The sequence below is a fragment of the Callithrix jacchus genome, chromosome 8 (genome assembly GCF_049354715.1).
Source record: "Callithrix jacchus isolate 240 chromosome 8, calJac240_pri, whole genome shotgun sequence".
Classification (NCBI taxonomy): domain Eukaryota; kingdom Metazoa; phylum Chordata; class Mammalia; order Primates; family Cebidae; genus Callithrix; species Callithrix jacchus.
The window spans coordinates 69,166,993-69,174,431 of record NC_133509.1 but is presented as its reverse complement, the minus strand read 5'-3'; positions in this window follow the sequence as shown (position 1 = coordinate 69,174,431).

Here is a 7,439-nt window from a genome sequence, read left to right as displayed (position 1 = left end):
TGAAAGTATTGGCCAGGCACAGTGGCTCATACCTGTATAATCCCAACATTTTGGGAGGCCAAAGTGGGTGGATCACTTGAAGTCAGGAGTCTGAGACCAGCCTGGCCAACATGGTGAAACCCTGTCTCTACTAAACATACAAAAATCAGCTGGGCATGGCAGCGGGCTCCTGTAATCTCAGCTACTCAAGAGGCTGAGGCAGGAGAATCACTTGAACCCAGGAGGCAGTAAGCCGAGATCATGCCACTGCACTCCAGCCTGGGCAACAGAGTGAGACTCAGTCTCAAAATAATAATAATAATAAATAATAATAATCTGAAAGTATCTTTATGAAGATAAAGGCACTAACTCCCTACTTCTGGAGGGATCCACTTGCATTTTCTGCAATCCATAAAGCCTAGAGTGCCCTCTGCTGTTTAACTTCTGAAAACCAGGCAGCTGATGGTTTCAAAAGACTATTTTTGAAATAACATCATAAATAATAACCCTTAATCTCCTGTGATTTCTTTATCGAGTGACCTTCTGAAGGCTTATCCCAAAGAGAGAAAAATGACTATTCTTTAGTAGCAACTTGATTCCTTAGTCAGAAGTGTGTCTTATTCCACACCACCAGCCTGTGGAAAAAGAAAAAGAAAAAAAAGTGCGTCCGATACATTTGAAGAATGTGTAGAATGTTTTTTAAGTGTGTCTGAGATGCATTTTATTTTGTTTTGTTTTACTTTATTTATTTCCTTTTTAGAGACAGAGGCTTGCTTCATTGCCCAGGATGGTGTGCAGTTGCACAATCATAGCTCACTGCAGCCTCTATCTCCTGGGCTAAAGGTATCCTCCCACCTCAGCCTCCCAAAATCCTGGGAATACAGGCGTGAGCCATGTGCCAGGTCAGATACCATTTGAAATGTGATCAGTATGTCTGTTGGTTCTCAACAGACATATTCCCATATTGCCTGGCCTACTAAACTGAAATTTAAACATGTGTATTAAGAAATTCACTAGGGTGCCGGGTGTGATAATCCCAGCGCTTTGGGAAGCCAAGGTAGGCAGATCACCTGAGGTCAAGAGTTCAAGACCAGCCTGGCCAACATGGCAAGACTCCGTCTTTACTAAAAATACACAAAAAAATTAGACAAGCATGGTGGCACGTGCCTTTAATCCCAGCTACTCAAGAGGCAGAGGCAGGAGAATCGCTTGAACCAGTAGGCAGAAGTTTCAGTGAGTTGAGATCGTACCACTACATTCCAGCCTAAGTGACAGAGCAAGATTTGATCCGTCTCAAAAAATTTAAAAATATATGAAATTTAAAAATAAATTCAGGTTAGTAAACCAATTGTCTCTTTAGAATCAGATTATGAGCTGTGGCAGTGGCTCATGCCTGTAATCCCTAGCACTTTGGGAGGCCAAGACAGGAAGATAACTTTAGGCCAGGAGTTCAAGATCGGCCTGGGCAACATAACAATATCCTGCCTCTATATGAAAAACTATATAATAGGCCAGGCATGGTGGCTCAAGCCTGTAATCCCAGCACTTTGGGAGGCCGAGGCGGGCGGCCAGGTCAAGAGATTGAGGCTATCCTGGCTGACATGGTGAAACCCTGTCTCTACTAAAAATACAAAAATTAGCTGGATGTGGTGGCATGTGCCTATAGTCCCAGCTACTTGGGAGGCTGAGGCAGGAGAATTGCTTGAACCCGGGGGGGGCGGAGATTGCAGTGAGCTGAGATTGTGCCACTCCACTCCAGCCTGGCGCCTGGCGACAGAGTGAGACTCTGTCTCAAAAAAAAAAAAAGAAAGAAAGAAAAACTATATAATAATAAATAAATAGGTAAAATCAGACAATGTTGCTGATGTCTTCAAAAAATTGTAACTATACACGTACATATATATATATATATATATTTTTTTTTTTTTTTGAGATAGAGTCATGCTGTGTCACTCAGGCTGGAGTATAGTGGTGCAATCTTGGCTTACTGCAACTTCTGCCTCCCGAGTACAAGCTATTCTCCTACCTCAGCCTCCCAAGTATCTGGGACTACAGGTGTGAACCATAACGCCCAGCTAATTTTTGTATTTTTAGTAGAAATGGGGTTTTAGCATGCTGGCCAGCCTGGTCTTGAACTCCCGACCTCAAGTGATTCTCTCACCTCAGACTCCCGAAGTACTGGGATTATAGGTGTGAGCCATCCTGCCTGGCTTCAGGAAGAGTTGTTTCTAAAATGCAGGTCTATGGCTGGCTGCAGCATCTCATATCTGTAATCCAAGCACTTTGGGAGGCCATGGCGGGAGGATTGCTGGAGCCCAGGCGGTCCAGACCAGCCCTGGCAACATAGCATGACTCCATCTCTACAAAAAATTTAAAAATTAGCCAAGGGTTGTTGTGCATGCCTGTAGTCCCAGCTACTTGAGAGGCTGAAGTGGGAGCATCACCTGAGCCCAGGAAGTCAAGGTTGCAGTGAGCCATGATAGTACCACTGTGCTCCAGTCTGGGTGACAGGAGTGAGACCCTGTCTCAAAAAAAAAAAAAAAAAAATTCTCAAATGAGTCACATCACTTCCATACCTTCTGTATCAGTAATACGTTATTTTAAAACTTAGTTAGTGGCTTAGAAAAACAATAATCACATATTATTTCTCATGGTTTCTTTGGGTCACAAAATTTGGAAGGGTTTGACTGGAAGTTCTTGCTCTGAGAAGGATACAATCAGATTTTGGCCAGGGCTGCAGTCATCTCAAGGCTTGAGTAGGGCTGAAGGAGTCACTTCCAAGCTGACTAATTCACATGACTAGCAAAGTGGTGCTGACTGTTGGTTGGGCACCTTTGGTCTTCTCCATATGGACCTTTCTACGAGGGTTATTCAAAGTCCTTGTAGGACTGTAGCTGGCTTTTCCCAGAGTGAGTGATCCAAGAGACCAAAGCAGAAGCATCAGTGGATTTTATGACAACCTTGGAAGGCCCACCATCACTTCTGCTATCTTCCATTGGTCACAGAGGGCCAACCCCAATTCAGTATGGAAGGAAACTACACAAGGGCATGAATACCAACAGGCAAAGATCACTGAGGGCCATCTTGGAGACTGGCTATCACAAAACCTAGGCTAATATGCTGTCTCCTTTAAGAGTTCTACAAGGCCATTCACCCTTGTCATCAGGAACAAGGACCTGTCATGTCTTGCTATTTTAGAAGTAAGGTATAGTTCTTAATTGATTCATTTACTCATAAGGCCCAATAATTAGAGGTGATGAGACTATTCCAGTGGCTCACTTATTTTAATGTTCTTGGAGAAGAGAGTGTTAGTGCCACTGAAAACTATAACATTCTGTGGTTAGAATTACAGACAAACACAAAATTATATCTAAGTCATCTACATAAAACAATACACATTAAACTAGATATGCATATTTAGAGCAAAATAACATACTTCATAAAGTTAAATATATTCAATAATTCAGGTAGGACATTGTCAATATTTAAACTTAAGATTTAGTTAATAAAATTAAATATATCCAATATTTGTCCTCTGCTGCCTCTTCCTAAAACAAGATACCACAGTATTATTTTCTTTTTTTCAGAGATGGAATCACAGTCTGTCACCTAGGCTGGAGTACAGTACTGCAATCATAGTCTTAAACTCCTGGGCTCAAACAATCCTCCTGCCTCTGTGTCCTGAGTAGCTGGAACAACAGGTGCATGCCACCACACCAGACTAATTTATTTTTATTTTAATTTGTTATAGACAAAGGGTCTCATTCAGTTGTCCAGGCTGGTCTCAAACTTCTGGGCTGAAGCAATCCTCTGGCCTCAGCCTCCTAAAATGCTGGGATTACAGATGTTAGCCAGTTTGCCTGACCACAGCATTCTTTTCTATTTCCTCCTATACCTGCTCCCAGCCCAATTCTTAGCGTAAAGTTGATGATCAGCTGGGCGCGGTGGCTCACGCCTGTAATCCCAGCACTTTGAGAGACCAAGGCGGGTGGATCACCTGGGGTTAGGAGTTCAAGACCAGCCTGGCCAACATGGTGAAACCCTCTCTCTACTAAAAATACAAAAATTAGCCGGGCATGATGGCACACACTGGTAATCCTAGCTCCTTTGGAGGCTGAGGCAGGTTAATTCTGAATCTGAGAGGTGGAGGTTGCAGTGAGCTGAGATTGTGCCATGGCACTCCAGCCTGGGCAAGAGAGCAAGAGTCCATCTCAAAAAAATAAATAAATAAAAATAAAGTTGATGATCATTAAATATTTGTTTAATTGGATTAATACCAGGAATAAATAATCCTGTAGTCTTCTCTTTGTGATTCCTTCTGAATTTCTGTGGAAGAGTAGACGGTATTAAGCTTCAGGCATTCCAGTAAGCATTTTACATGTATTATTTCATTTCATCATTATACAAACCTAATAGGAATGGTGCCTTATTTTATCCATTATATACAATAGAGAACTGAGTCTTAGAGAGGTTGGATGGTTTCTACTAGTCTTATCCTCTCCAAATTCTTTCTCTTCATATCCCATATTTTATGGAGTCTAGAAAGAGACCAACTTTATATCTAGTTATAAATATACAGATTCTCTAGTTTATACATATATTTTTTCCCCGCTCCTGTTGCCCAGGCTGGAGTGCAGTGGTGCGATCTTGGCTCACTGCAACCTCCACCTCCTGGGTTCAAGACATTCTCCTGCCTCAGCCTCCCGAGTGGTGGGACTAGAGGCATGTGCCACCATGCTTGGCTAATTTTGTATTTTTAGTAGAGATGGGGTTTCTCCATGTTGGTCAGGCTGGTCTCGAACTCCTGACCTCAGGTGATCTGCCTGCCTCGGCCTCCCAAAGTGCTGGGATTACAGGTGTGAGCCACCATGCCCAGCCCTCTAGTTTCTATTTTAAAGACTATTGTGCATTTATTTAGCAATAATATTAGTAAAATGACTTTTTCTTCAGGATATAGAGAAATATGCTATAGAGGACCTAAACAAAAAGTACTACACTCCCTGCTTCCAAGATACGCTTTTATTGTTCTCATTGTAAAATTCTGAAATCAGTATGTAACTTATACTTGGTGTGAACATTTAACATGTTCCCTTTATTGTTTCTCCCAAATGCTGTTGGTGCATTTTAAAATTGCAGAAAAACATTATGTCAAAACTGTGGCCCATGTCTCCTACTTCCCCATGGTCTGTTAGAAAATGTGATGACTCTGACAATAAATATGCTTCATAAAGCTGGGCTTACATCCTGTTGTCTTTCAGGAACTTGCTGGCTTGCTGCCAGACAGATATATTTATCAAATGCATCTGCAGAGTCAAGCATTTTTATTTTTGAGAGCTTAAAGTACTTTAGAGACTCTAGTTTCTATTTTGTAGTGAATAGGGGTATAACATAAAATCTCTTACATGTCAAAGAAAACAGCATATATTTTCCTGGAAAAGGCCATTTTTGATCTTCACATAATAACTTAAACATACTGGCTTAAGGACTGTTGTCATTATCTTCCTCACCACTGCCATCATCATGGTGTACATTCAGCAGGGGAAGAAAATTCAAAACTGATCCCAGTGTTAGTTAGAACTATTATGGTTTAGGAGCACATTTTACAATTAATTATAAAAACGAAGCCCTTAGGAGTAAGTTTGATGGCCTGGAGCAAGTAAAGACCATGTTGGCCAGGCTGGTCTTGAACTCCTGAACTCAGGTGATCTGCCCATCTCAGCCTCCTAAAGTGCTGGGATTATAGGCATGAGCCACAGTGCCGGCTTAGGGTGCCTTTTTCTAAATGTGCCCAAAGGCACTATAAGGACCAGTAGTGACCTTAAGAGGGACCCAGCACAATGCCTAGAGGTTACAGCTTGAATGGAAAAGACACAAGACGATTTCTCCTTAAAAGGGAATGAACCAGGAATTTTTTTTTTTTTTTTTTTTTTGATACTTAGTCTTGCTCTGTCTCTCAGGCTGGAGTGCCGTGGTGCAATCTCAGCTCACTGCAACCTCTACCTCCTGGGTTCTTGCAATTCTCCTGCCTTAGCTTCCCGAGTAACTGGAACACAGGCACACGCTGCCACGCCTGGCTAATTTTTTGTATTTTAGTAGAGATGGGGTTTCACTGTGTTGCCCAGGCTGGTCTTGAATTCCTGAGTTCAGGCAATCCTCCTGCCTCGGCCTCCCAAAGTGCTGGGATTACAGGCATGAGCCACCACGCCCGGCCTGGACCAGGAATTTTTAAGTTAAGAAATGTTAAAACCCAAATTACGTCAGTCTGCCCTAGAATGTCATCCCCTTCTATGGCTCTCTTTCTTCAATAATAATACGGTGTGGATGAATGGTGCTTCACAGAGAAGAGACTGAGGCAGTCTCCAGGGCCAGTGAGAGGACAAAGTGAGAAAAAGAGAGGAGAGACACGGAGCACTGCAGCTCTAGCATTGCTGGAAGCAAGATTTCAGAACCAGAGAACGCCAAGAGGAAACTAACCCCAGAGTATCCTCTGAGAAAATGGGACAGGTATTTGAACCAAATCTCATTTGAATTCCAAAGGACTTGGGAACCTCAATGAAGCTGGCATGTGTATCATTTAAAAACATTTGAGGAAGTAAGATCTGAGAGATTAACTAACTTACTCAGAGAAAAAAGTAACACATCTGGAACTAGAATATGGCTCCTGGGACTCCTGCTTTCTGCTATAATGGAGCAAGGGAAATGAAATTTGCCATCTTGGCTGGGTGCAGTGACTCAAGCCTGTAATCCTAGGACTTTGGGAGACCAAGGCAGGCAGATCACCTGAGGTCAGGAGTTTGAGACCAGCCTGGCCAACATGGCGAAACCCTGTCTCTACTAAAAATACAAAATTAGTCGAGTGTGGTGGAGCGTGGCTGTAATCCCAGCTACTTGGGAGGCTGAGGTGGGAGAATCGCTTTAACCCCGGAGGTGGAGGTTGCAGTGAACCGAGATGGTGCCACTGCACTCCAGCCCGGATGACAGAGTGAGACTCCTTGTCAAAAAAAAAAAAAAAAAGAAAGAAAGAAAGAAAGAAAGAGGCCAGGAGCAGTGACTCACTCCTATAATCCCAGCACTTTTGGAGGCCGAGGCGGGTGGATCACGAGGTCAAGAGATCAAGACCATCCTGGTCATCCTGGTCTCTACTAAAAATACAAAAAAAATTAGCTGGGCATGGCGGTGCGTGCCTGTAATCCCAGCTACTTGAAAGGCTGAGGCAGGAGAATTGCTTGAACCCAGGAGGCGGAGGTTGCCGTGAGCTGAGATCGGGCCATTGCACTCCAGCACTCCAGCCTGGGTTAACAAGAGCGAAACTCCGTCTCAAAAAAAAAAAAAAAAAAAAAAAAAAAAAGAAAGAAAGAAAATAAAAGAAATTTGCCATCTTGCCTTTAAATTTTTTAAAACTGAACAAAATATCTGAAACAACAATTTCAGACGTTGGACCACAGGTAGCACGGGACAGT